Source organism: Pantherophis guttatus, chromosome 3, assembly GCF_059756535.1.
Source record: "Pantherophis guttatus breed Tessera chromosome 3, ASM5975653v1, whole genome shotgun sequence".
In the NCBI taxonomy this organism is placed as follows: Eukaryota; Metazoa; Chordata; class Lepidosauria; order Squamata; family Colubridae; genus Pantherophis; species Pantherophis guttatus.
Genome location: NC_142065.1, coordinates 123,976,862 through 123,990,525, shown reverse-complemented (window position 1 = coordinate 123,990,525; position 13,664 = coordinate 123,976,862). Strand labels below are relative to the sequence as shown.

Below are 13,664 nucleotides of genomic sequence, written 5' to 3'. Positions count from 1 at the left end.
TGGACAAGCACCCTGGGAAGCAGCTGGATTTGAGTCAGGCTTATTGAAGATGGGTGAGAATTTATTGTATGGTGAGACTTGTCATTAAAGAAAATCCAAAGAAATGTCTTCCAATACAGCATTTGATCAGTGAGGACAGTAAGAGGCACCGTTGTAAATTTTCTTCAGTCAGCAATCTCATCACCATCTTCATCTCCTGTCTTTTATTCCTCTCTTTTTGATATGCACACACAGGGGAGGGGGGGAATCTTAGTAATGAAAGTATACTTTGAAAAAGAAAAATGATATTTCAGCATTTGCCTCATTTACAAGCAAGAAAAGAAGTGAATGGGGAGGGAGAGAAAAGAAAGACTCGCACTTCAAGGCTTTAAATGTGAAACTTCCTAATCCCCTGAAGTCCACACTAGACTTCTAGCCTCCATGGAAACACCAAAGCATTCATCCAAGTGATTGGCCTCCAATGAATTTTAGATAAGAGAGAAGGGAAGGGAATTGATGTGATTTTAATGCAGAAGAAAGAGCTGGAAGGGAGGTCCACTTGGTTCATATTTGAATAAAGCAAACAGGGCAGACAAAAGGCTGACAGCAGTAAATGACATTGTCAGGACAAAAATTATCAGCCAGTTTACAATCTGTTTGCTTATGTTGAGCAAACACCATGTGGGTGGCATCCTTCTGGCTTCGTGAATGGCAGAAATACTTGCGGGCTCCAGAGAAAGGCGGCTATCTCTCCTGCTACAGTTCTGCCACTATTAGATAGCCATTTGACAGCCCACACTGAAAGGGGAATTTGGGGCTGGGCTTTTATTTATTTATTTAGTTAACTCAGCTAGTTTGTGTGTGTGTGTGTGTATGTGTGTGTGTGTGTGTGATTATTTTTTAAAATCTATATAACCAATTTCAACTGGGAAGACATGCTTACCTTTTTAAGGATTATTCAATAAGCTTATTCAATAAGGGACAATCTCCTTTTAGAGTTCTCTTACAGAAACTTTAATGGGATGGTAAACCAGTGCTTCTACAAAATAAAAACTTGGACTTTTGATATTACTTTGCAAGGTTTGGAGTGAGAATATCATGAAATAATTCCAAGCCTGCCGCATTAGTCTCCTTGAAAGATTTACTAAATTGTGTTTGCTTTAAAAGGGGAGTTTGTTGTTACATGAATATGTGCTTTATTAAAAATCATTTGCCAATTCTATTAAAAAACAGCAACTATTCAAAAAAAAATACACCCTTGCACTTAGTAGGAAATTTATCTGTAGACAAGCAACTTTCTGCATTTTTTAATGTAGCATATCAACAACTAGTGTTGCTATCGGTGATATAGGAATAGTTGTTTGCATATTAGGGCTAGATGACCACTAGATGGCAGCTGAGACTCAAAAAACTATCTTTGATGCCACCTACTGGTACTATGATATTTTGCAGCTTGGATATGATAACCCTATTGTATATAACTGGATTTGTACTCTACTTTTTATGTTGCCCATTTGGGCATTTCTTCAGCGTTTCTTAAATTCCATTCATTATATGAATAAATGTTCCTCTTTCATTTTCATTTTCTTATTGTCATTATTCCATTCTGACCTACCAATGTTATATATGAAACAAGCTTCTGCTATTATACACAATATTCTCAAATAGATCACTGTCAGCTACCACCTTAATGCTTGCTTGTGCTTCGCTACTATTTGGTGACAGACTGCCATGAACTACTAAGGGTAGGGAGGAAAGCAAGGGGGAAAATGAAAGTAAGAGCTGTATCTCTTCAAAAGGCTGCTTCAAGGTCACCCAGCATACACCTGCATACCATCCTGCACTTGAACTGACACTTATGATAACATCCTGCCTGAACCTGACTAGTAACACAGGGGTGGGCAATGGGAGGGAAAAGTTGAACTAAGGGATTTTGGCAAGCGAATCTCAGTTCTGGCTATGCATTACTGCGATACACTTGAATTCTAATAAAAATATACCTTTCCCCACAAATGGTGCCAAGGTTAATTTCTATTTAGAGGTTTTAGTGGCAGCAGGTCTGATAATCACTTTAGGCCAAATTATATATTACTTTAAAGATATGGTCACTTTTCTTATTTCTCTTGAATAAATGTAATGGTTCTAATTGAGACTGAGACCTTAATATAGAGTTAAGAGGGCCTTAATTGTTTGTCGTTTATCCTCATCTGGATGAGGCCTTGATTCACCATTTACAATACCAATAAGTAACATATTCATTTAAACAATTTATTTTGAGAATATAAATTATAGACAAAGAGATCTGATTCAGCTCATAGAGGTAAAGGAGATAAAGAACCTGACCTATCCCCAATCTTCTTGTATTGTAATCTGATTAAATCTTCTGAGTTTATTCTAGATTTTAAAAAAGAAAAGAATGCTATTATGATTAAAGGGCATGTACTTATTCATCCAGGGAATGAAGACTTTCATTCTTCTAATCTCCTGATCTAGGTTTTAATTGCAGCAACAAAAGCATTTATTCATTATGTTTGAAAGATGTCAACATTTCATCATTGTTTTTTAATTTTTGCATGAACTAATGTTGTTACCTCCTTATTGCAGATGAGAAGCAGAAAAAATAATAGGAGTTCAAGGATAATGAAATGTGAATAAGGGACTTACCGGTACTTAGAAATTGTCATTCACGTACAGAATAACAGCGGCATCAAACAAGATCCTGTTCAACATATTTGGTTTCTGAGCAGCTAAACTCTTGTCTTTGGAAATTTAGAATTCGTTTGTTGTTTCTCTGCAATATCTATCAATCCAAAAGTTAATTTTACTGTTTATGCAGGCTTGATTTAATTTTAATTTTCATAGCCAATATCTGTGTGGATAGATGTTCCTCCATGAGGAAGAATTTTTACAGTGCAGAATTTTTTAAAAATATAATTTTAGAATCCTATCCATGTTTATTTAAGTGTAGAGATACTGAATGTTTTGCTTGATTTGCTTGATTTAACTTGATTTTTACTTCCCAAGATTAGAGTAACTGGACTGCAAAAAATCTGTATGACAATAAAACTAGAATTGTCTGCATCACTGCTACTATAGATTGTTGCAATCCAGTTATGGTAGCTTTAAATACATGACCTGAAACATTATATATTTATTTATATCCAATTTTTCATTCAGAAATTCAAGCTGGCTTATACACCCTTCAGTTTTTACATTTCTAAGAATTATGTGATACAGCATTTGCATTGTAATAATTAAACAAATAGGTTTAAACATAACCAAAATTAATGTATTTTATGAAATACATTATATTAATGTGAATGTATGAATCTATATGAGTATTTTTAGGCTGCAGATTAAGGCATCAAAAGGCGGCAATGGCCATCTTTCAGCACTTTTGGAAGAGCGTTCAAGTGATTCACATATCCTTATTTGGAATAAGTCTTACTGAAGTCAGTGAAATTTGTTTCTGAGTGAAATTGCCAATGAGTATATAATAAGCTGCCACCATAGAATTTTATAATAGTGATTTTCATTGATTGATTATGCACTGTATAAAAATTCCTGTTATAAATCCTATTATCACCTTTATGTTGTGAACTGAAAACCTAGTTTGAGTGGGAGGAAGGGAAAGAATAAATCTCTGTCCTGTTCCATTTCCCCCCCCCCCAATTAATTTACACCAGCTCTGAGCACATATCAGTTTTCTTGATTGATAAAAGTATGACAGGAAAGAAAGGGTACAGAGTTAATAATGCATATATTCAGGCAGAATATCTTTAAGTCACACAGCGGTATGTTCAGACAGGGCAGTACAAAGTCAAGGGAAATAATTCTGAAATCTGTTCTATCTTGCATTTGCGTAATCCAACTAATGACCATGTTTTCAATATCTAGGTGCTTCTATTGGGAAGGAGACAGCTTGCATGTGTGCCTTGGTATGTGTGTACACACATATATACACATATGCATATAGCTATTTCACATAAAACTGAAACAGTTTAAACAAGAGAACACTGTTTCTGATATGAAAAAGGAAATTGTTTTTCACTTTTTCAAAAATGTGAGAAATAGAGGGAGGCTTACAGATATTTATTTATTTATTTATTTATTTTATTGAATTGCTATACCGCCCTACTCTCGAAGGACTCAGGGCGGTGAACAGCCATGAAATAAAACACATACATATACAAAATTTAAAATCGAATAAAATGAATTAAATAAATTTGGCTGAATTGATACCCATAATTTAAAATACCCATATTTTAAAATACAGTAAAAATTTAAAATTTACACTTAAAAGGGAGAAGATTTAGGCGAGGCCAGCTTGATGAAATAAAAGAGTCTTCAGCTCGCGGCGGAAGGTGCACAGATCCGGAATCCTCCGTATCTCTGGGGGGAGCTCATTCCAGATCGTCGGTGCCCCCACAGAGAAGGCTCTCCCCCTAGGGCCCGACAGCCGACATTGTTTGGCCGACGGCACCTGGAGGAGCCCCGGGAGCGTACTGGTAGGTGGGAGGCTATTGATGGTAGTAGGCGGTCCCGTAAGTAACTAGGTCCTAAGCCATGGAGCGCTTTAAAGGTGGTAACCAGAACCTTGAAGCGCACCCGGAAGACCACCGGGAGCCAGTGCAGCTCGCGCAGGAGAGGTGTTACATGGGAGCTCCACGCTGCTCCCATAACCACCCGCGCGGCCGCACTCTGCGCCAGTTGGAGCCGCCGGGTGCACCTCAAGGGGAGCCCCATGTAGAGAGCATTACAATAGTCCAGACGAGAGGTGACGAGGGCATGAGTGACTGTGCGTAACGAGTCCCGATCTAGAAAGGGACGCAACTGGCGAATCAGGCAAACCTGATGAAAAATCCTCCCGGTCACGGCCGTCAAGTGCTCTTCTAAAGACAGCCGTGAATCCAGGAGGACGCCCAAGTTACGAGCCCTTTCTGTGGGGGCCAATGATTCGCCCCCAATAGCCAGCGATGGCACCAGCTGACTATATCGGGACGTCGGAAACCACAGCCACTCGGTCTTGGATGGGTTGAGCCTGAGCCCGTTTCTCCCCATCCAGATCCGTACGGCCTCCAGGCACTGGGACATCACTTCAAGGGCATCGTTGGGGTGGTCCGGGGTGGAGATGTACAGCTGGGTGTCGTCAGCGTACAGATGGTACTTCACCCCGAAACCACGGATGATCTCGTCCAGCGGCTTTACATAAATGTTGAACAAAAGGGGCGAGAGAACCGATCCCTGCAGCACCTCACATATAAGGGGCCTCGGGGTCGATCTCTGCCCCCTTGTCAACACAGACTGCGACCGGTCAGAGAGAAAGGAGGAGAACCACCGTAAAACGGTGCCTCCCACCCCCAACCCTTCCAGCCGGTGCAGCATGATACCATGGTCGATGGTATCAAAAGCCGCTGAGAGGTCTAACAGGACCAGGACAGAGGAACAACCCCTGTCCCGAGCCCTCCAGAGATCATCAACCAACGCGACCAATGCCGTTTCCGTGCTGTACCCAAGCCTAAAGCCCGACTGGAACGGATCTAGATACGACGCTTCATCCAGGTACTGGGGAAGCTGTCGCTCAACCACACTCTCAACAACCTTCGCAACGAAGCAAAGGTTGGAGACTGGATGATAATTAGCCAATACTGCCGGGTCCAGGGAAGGCTTCTTGAGGAGGGGCCTTACCACCGCCTCTTTCAGGGCGGCGGGGAAGACACCCTCACCCAATGAAGCATTTATAATCCCCTGGAGCCAGCCTCATGTCACCTCCCGGGAAGCCAGCACTAACCAGGAGGGGCACAGGTCCAACAAACATGTGGTCGCGTTCAATCTACCCAGAATCCTGTCTACGTCATCTGGGGTCACAGGATCAAACTCATCCCAGATAACAGTCTCAAGACCTGCCTCCGTCACCCTCGCTGGATCTATCCAGTCAGAGTCCAGACCTGCCCGAATCTGAGTGATTTTGTCATACAGATACTGAACAAAATCCTCGGCTCTTCCCTCCAAGGGGTCCTCCCGCGCTTCCTGATGGAGCAGGGAGCGGGTCACCTTAAACAGGGCGGCCGGGCGATTATCTGATGACGCAATAAGAGCAGTAAAATGGGTACATTTTGCTGCTTTTATCGCCACTAGGTAACTCCTAATATGAGATCTTACCAGTGTTCGGTCAGATTCAGAAAGACTAGCCCTCCAACAGCTCTCTAGGCATCTTTTCCGGCGCTTCATCTCCCTCAGCTCCTTGGTAAACCAAGGAACCAGGCGAGACCGGTGCCGGGTCAGAGGCCGCAAAGGCACGACTCGGTCCAGGGCTCCAGCAGCCGCCCTATCCCAGGCGGCCACTAGGTCCTCAGACGAGGCGTGAGCCAGAACCTCCGGGATTGGCCCAAGCTCCATCTGGAACCTATCAGGTTCCATCAGGCGCCTGGGGCGGTACCATTTTATCGGTTCCGCCTCCCTGCAGCGGGGTGCCGCGGTTCGAAGGTCAAGGCGAAGGAGCGAGTGATCTGACCATGACAAGGGCTCGATGACTATATCCCCTATCTCGAGATCACTCAACCACTGTCCAGAGACAAAAACCAAGTCCAGATAAAGAAGGGGAAGGGGGCAAATCTTCTCCTACATCACTAGTCTAAAAATAGTTGCCTATTTCCAGCCCTAAATTACAAAATACTTCCCTAACTTTCTCAGGGAATGATCAGCCTTTCTGATTTGCATACGTAGTAGCATACCCTGATTTTGTTTAAAAAAAAAAAAAGCTGCAGTAAATATAGAAGCCTGTCTATAGAATCCCATTTTTCTTTCTGAAGCTTGATTGTACAGTAGGCATGGTATCTTAAGCATAACAGACAGAAGGATATAGATCTTTTTGTTGTGGATCAAATTGTGTTCATTTCATGCAGATTAGAAAGTGGCAAGAAAGGAAGGAAATTGTTTAGCAGCACCTCATTTGTTTGATCAGGATGAAAATAACAAAGACAGGTAAGTATAGCCTGTTTGTTGCAGATAAAGGCAGAGTAATAAAAATACAAGAATACAGCAATTGCCTTTTAGGCAGCTAAGCATCAAAAACCATTCACTTCTATGGAAAGTTTATCCAGTTATTGCAAACCGGATGACACACAGTATGTTGTGTTATTCTTTGCATTTTAATCTAAATTGCAGCTTCTTTTCCCTCTGATACGACAATCGGTCATAAAGAGTTGACCACCATTAAAACTGTTTGATTTGGAGCTCTGTAGTGTTTGACTAAGAGGGTAAATGCAAATTTGATGAAAGAATAAGGATAAATTTACATATCAGCTCCAGCTCACATGGAGAGAGTAAACATTCTGTTTATCTCGAGTGTCACTTTATGATTTCAGCAGAATATAAAACTGACCTTGGCCCAATCATTGCAAGAAGCTTGAATGAAATATATTGTTGTCTAAATACAATTTACTCAAGTAGAACTTGTCACTAAACCCTGGGTAACTCAGCAAACAGGGTTAGACAGGAGGGGCACAGGACAGAATTGCTGAGATAAACTCCTAAATGAAATTCTTGAATGCAGTAACATGAAAAGAAGGAAATTAACTCTGTTACAGTTTCTTTATTCAGAAGGCCACTGTGAGATAGCAGCTTCTAAATTTGCTGTTATAGGTTTCAAATATCTTAATAATCACAAAAGACACTAAGCCAAGCTTTTTCAATTCCCAATGATATAAAGGAAAGACAGTGAGATTTGATGATTAATGAGACACAAAAACACCAAATGAGACACATTAACTCCAAATCAGAAATCATTGCATTCTTTGTAGCACACTCATTTAATCAAATTAGAAAATTATTGTTACAAATAATTTCTGATTTCTATAAGGGTGTGGATAGTAGAGCTGCACATGCTTTGAAAATAATGTAAAAAAGTCCTTTGCACCATATATGTCCATGATGACAGGATCTCTTTGCTAAAAAATAGAATGACTAAACTTTCTTCAGGCTTAGGCATGACCCTTGGGGTGTGGGAGAGGCACAAAAAACACTGCTTTAAGGGATCCGTGCATTAAAATGAATAAAGTTACAGAACCTGAAAAAAAAATAGACTGCTTTAATGAATAGCTGAGAAGTGCAGTGTAAATCAGAGGTCCAAAGCACTTCAGAATATTTTTTAAAATATGTGTAGCCTGAAATTGATTTAGTCAATAGATGGTGCCAGTCATAGGGTTAGGGTTAAGGTTGCTCAGAGGCTGTCACCACTAGCACTAATGTTGTTATCTAGTTATGGTAATGAAACACCTGCAAGAAAACAAGCAAGCTCAGAGAGCACCAAGGACCAGTGGTGAAATCCTACTGATTCGCACCGGTTCAAGTGAACAGGTAGTGATAAAAGCTACTGATTCAGCGAACCGGTAGTAAAAAGAAGTTGGTCCAAACAGGTATTTCTGACGATCACCTGTGCCGCACGATTTAAAATAGTCAGAAAGCAGGAAATACTGCTTTCTAGTAAATCTAAATTGTGCGGCACAGCTGTCCCCCCCCCTCGTTGTTCTACTTACCTTCCCAAGCCTTTTTTCCACGTGCAGTGCACATTTGGCATGTACTGCGCATGTGCATGCAACAGCTTGTATTTGGCGCACAGTGCATGCATGCAGTGTGCATTTGGCATGAACCGCGCATACGCGGGCAGCAAACCAGTGGCAAAACGGGGTGGATTTCACCACTGCCAAGGACCTCTCATTTCAACCCTTAAGTACAACTACTGTACTCCACTTTAAAAACAGTGAATTTCAGGAGCATTTGCTGATACCTTTATTTCCTAGAGAAAAAGCAATAACTATTTTCCATTCTAAGTTTCCTAAATGGAGAAGAACAGGGAGAAGTAGTCAAGAAGTTGAGCATTCTTCTACCTTTTTTCAATTATCAATAGGTCAGGCAATTCTGGGCTGGGAGGGGGTTCCTTCTCAGCATTGCCTGGTGACTGGGAAAAGAAGAGAGAGAAAAAATGTCACTTGGTTCCACCAGCTGTGTGCAGAGGGTATTTTCTTTTATGAGAAATGTATGCTGAGAACAATGAGAAGCGGGAAAGAGCAGAAAGCTGGATAGAACAAAGCAGGGTGACAGTTTTTTGAGACTGCAGGGTAGCATCACCATGGGGACTTTGAGAGCACCTTACCCAAGCCTCCCTAAATATGTCAAGAGCATTGCTATTTATTTATTTATTATGTATTTATTTATTTATCCATCCATTTTACCACAGGATAACTTTGGGCGGCTTAGAATCTTTTGGTATTTTGTACTTTTTAAAAATCAGTCAGAAATGTATCACTGCTCCAGTGTTATCAAACAATACTCACTCCTTATTTTTCTTTTTTTTTACAGACATTGAGAAAATATATGTAACATGGTTTAACTTTTCAAAATGTTTTATCCACCCTATTCTGTTTCTTTGTTGATTACTTATGATTACTTTAGCATTTTTAAAAAAATGCTAAAGATGAAAGCAGCACCTCAAATGATCAAATGCAACCTATGGCAAAATTGTGGAGAAAGGAAATGGAATCTTTTTTATAATTATTACTCATACAAATTCAGCAGTTTTTAGGACCAGCAATTTTAATAGCAGGAAAATTATGGCTGTGTTTAAATAGCTGCTCTAGAACTGAATTAAATCCAGGTTGATCAAGTTGAAGCCTACACGTTTGCATTAAAGAAACTATCCTGGGTTACACATTCCTTTAGTCCAGGAAGACCCAAGCCATAATAGATGCCTTAAGGGTGTCAGAAGACCCTTTGTTGACTTTGCTGCAACACACTAAAGCTATTTCTTCTCTGCCAGTTATTGCTTATGACAGTGGTGATAATGGTTTTGGCAAATAAACAGTAAAACTTCCCCCACCCCACCCCACCTAGATATTGTTTCCCGATAAGAAACACAAAAGTAAATAATTGTGCTTTTAAGAAAAGACAACTTCTTTTTACGCAAATTAATTTCCAGAAAATGTAGCTTGTCCATTGTTATCAGCATCTGACCCACTGACCTCAATTACAAAAGAAGGGACCGAACAAACGGCCCGATAAAGCTGAGGCCATGGGCGCACAGAAGCCGGCTTCTCCAGGCGTTGCTTTAGCTGGACGGCCGACTCGGGACACAAAATGGGCGCTGCGTGCCATTCCCAGACCCGCTCGGCCCCGGCAGCGGCCCACACGCACGCGGCTCTTTTGAAAATGGGGAAACCTATTGAGGGGTCCGTTTCTTTCCCTTGAACGGTGACTGATTCAGGATGGAACCGATTTTTTGAAAAGCTGCGTAGAAACCGCGTTGGGTCTGACCAAAAAGCGACTGCAAGATATATTGGAAGGGTTTTACAGCACAGTATGCTGGTTTGTGCTTTACTGTTGCGGAATCCCGAGGCCGTTTCTTCAGCCACCGTGCCTTCCTCATAAGGGGAGGAAATCCAGCGGCGTTAGTGAGCGCATCCGCCAATCTCTTTTCCGCCAAGCTCAGAGGCCGAGTTGCTAAAAGCAAAGCCAAACGCCTCGTCTCCCCTCGCAGTGTTTGATTCAGAAACTCCGCTTATTCTCCCGTCACTGTCAAATTAGGGAAAACGGAGCGTTTTTCCTTGCATTAGCAAAGGCAGAGGTTTAATTAGCTGAGCTATTAATTGGAGCTCGGATTTTCTAACTAATAAAGAGTCTATAGGAAATGGATAGGGATATAATCCCATCTTCAGTTGTAGGTTATGTTTCTCAAAAATAATTGCCAAGACATAAAGGAGCATAATTGAAAACGTGGTGCTAACAGAGAAACCAATAATGATAATCTGGCAGATCTTGGGATCTATTTTGTTGAAGTTCTATAAAATAGTTAAGATTTGTTGTTGTTTTATCAGAGAATTGCCAATAATCGTAATGAACCTTGATTCCTTGAATCAAATGGATGCCAAAAATTGACAACAGCCACTCAATTGGTTGTATCTGAAACATTCCTGGGCCTTTTTGCTGCCAAATGGGATTCTCCATAATGTAAAATATGCTCCCAATTTATTTTGAACTTTTTCTGTCTCAGACAAGTGATTTTTTTTTTTTACATACTTGTTGTAATAGCAATTGATCCTGTACATATATCTTCTGCTGTAAACCTGATTGCACTACTTGACCTTCAGAGCCATGATTCAAAATTATTACCCAAACAAAGCATCTTCAAGCTGAGCTTGATATCTGAGCTGTCTTGGCTAAAGCTACTTTATTAGTCCATGACAGGAAATCAACGGCCAGGCGTGTCCTGAACCCCAAAAGGCTGAGAATAGACTGGCAGCGAGCAACATGAAATCTCCAAAATCCAGGATAATGGATAGAATAATTTATTTGGCCATTTCTACACCTGTATTGGATAAAATTCTCCTTAAACACTTGACAGTAGGTTGACATTTTGTGTATCCAATCCATATGGATAATACAATTGAGATGGATTCTCCTATTCTGATCTAGCTGCAGCTAGTTTTTGAGAGTTGATGGTACCAAAGAAAGCAGGGAAACAAGGTGGAGGAGAAAGAGTAGTAGGGAGACAAGCAATAGTAATGACATAGGGCAAAGGGGACACAGAAAAAAGAGGATAACTTCAGCCTATAGATCCTATTCCGAAGGTTGAGCACTTCTGCTGAGATGGGTAGGATCTTTGTGACAAGTTGTGCTAGAATGCTAGTTTGCTAAATTGTAGTTCCTTCTCATTGTGTTTCATGTACAAAATGTCCTTTCATTCCATTTTTTAACTAGAAGGATATGGAATCCTCTAATTTTTTCCTACCTGCACTCCATTATGATTAAAGCAGAACAATCTTCATGTCATTTATTGGGGTTTGTGGTAGTTCTAGGACAGAAAAAAGATAAAAGGAATGATTTCTTTCACATCATACTTACAGAATTTGTCAAACTATTGCCTTCTAAGAATTGATATCTTCATGAATGGTAGTTAATAGCAGAAATGAGCAAATTAATGGAAATCCAGACTACACTGTACTACATGTATCTATGTGCAAGTTGTCCTCACTTAATGATCACTTGTTCAATGACCATTTGAATGCACAATGGTGCTGAATGATTGGAACCTATGTTTGGTCCTGGAAGTTTCAACATTGCAGTGCTTCTGCAGTTACGTGATCTCAGTTGGGGACCTCAGCTTTCCAGTCATCGAAGGAAACTCAGTGGGCAAACTGGCAAGAAATTGGAAATCACAATCATATGAGGTCCTCATGTAATGATCCATACTGTTCTCACTTAAAAATGGCAGCTGGGGACTGAGGGATTGCTGTTGTTTAGCAATGTAATCACATGATGTTGTACTTCATAACAGCATCACTTAACATGAGAAATTCCAATCTCAAATACTATTTTAACTGAGAACTACCTATAAAAGTCTGCTCATTTGATTTATTAACAAAATATTTTGAATAGATTAACACATTTCCCCACAAATTACTATTTTCTTATAAATTTTATAATTATCTAAATGCATGCTTTTTTCATTATAGCCACATAATTTCCTATGAAACACAACTTCCTTAATGTATACTTCAATTATTGTATACATAATGTATTCAATGTATACAACCTAGCCATATTTATTTGTAATACTAATTTTATTAAAAACTACAATTATCACAATAAAAATTAATATAAACTAAAGACTAAAAAGTAAAAGTGTAGAAAAGAAGAAAAAAGAAAGAAAACATAGAAAAAATGAAAAAAATATAGTAAAAAAAGAAAAGAAATATATAAAGAAGTCACTTTCTCCTTCATAACAACTATAAACCATTTTAGTAACTTAACACTTTCTCTTAAAATACAACAAATTATGACTTCTTCCCACATCCCATCTCTTATCTCCAAACAAATCCATAAAGCATCACCTTTTCAGTCCTGATGTCAACAAAAGTACATGAAGGATTACCAGAGAAAATAAATTTATTTTAACTTTGATCAAATAAATCAACTTTACATCTCTTCCTTTTATTTGTAACAGTCCCTTCTAGTCCCTTCAAATAATGTTGTAATTTATTTCTTATTTATTTTTTCCTTCTCACAAATTTCTTCAAAACTTTTTTTATAAATCCATTATAGGAAAATTATCCAGTCATGCTCTTAGTTTGCTATTTGTATTTTGCCTTGAATTATAATCTTTAGTTCCCCATAGTACTCTCTGGTATACAATTTTTAAAGTTTTATCTCACTATTTAAAAAAAATCAAAAGAAAAACATTTTCCCACAGGAAGAATTATTCATTCCAAAATCTTATTTCAAATTTACCAAGAACCTTAGTCCATTTCAAACTTTCTAAAATGAAAGTTTTATTCATCCCTTTGCTCTTTATTCCATCTCTCCCTCCCTCCCCCCACCTCTCTTCCTCTCACAAGACACAACTGTCTGGAGCACTTGTGTGTGATCTCAAGTCCTATCTTTGTCTAAGAGGAATTATTCCTCTTTCTGCTGTGGTCATCAGCTCCAATTTTCATGGAGCAGACTTCACTCTGCCGTTCCTTCCCTGGATGCCCAGCCATAATATGATAAAGCCTTCCCAAATCCATGCTGATTTTAATATAATCTTCCTGAACACTATTTTAATGATTTTTTTCTAATGCAATGTATGCTATTTCCTGCTGTTACACTCACTGTATCTAAGTGCACATTGGGAAATAAAAATATTTTTG

At 39.6% G+C, this 13,664-nt stretch overlaps 1 long non-coding RNA gene across 1 annotated transcript; it reads right to left on the bottom strand.

The window, feature by feature from the left end:
* Positions 1-7,756: 7,756 nt before the first annotated feature.
* On the bottom strand, positions 7,757-12,621 carry LOC117662375 (uncharacterized). Its single transcript, XR_004590359.3, has 2 exons — positions 9,999-12,621; positions 7,757-8,047 (listed from the first exon to the last, which is right to left on the bottom strand). It is a non-coding gene; the product is annotated as an uncharacterized LOC117662375 (long non-coding RNA).
* Positions 12,622-13,664: the final 1,043 nt, after the last annotated feature.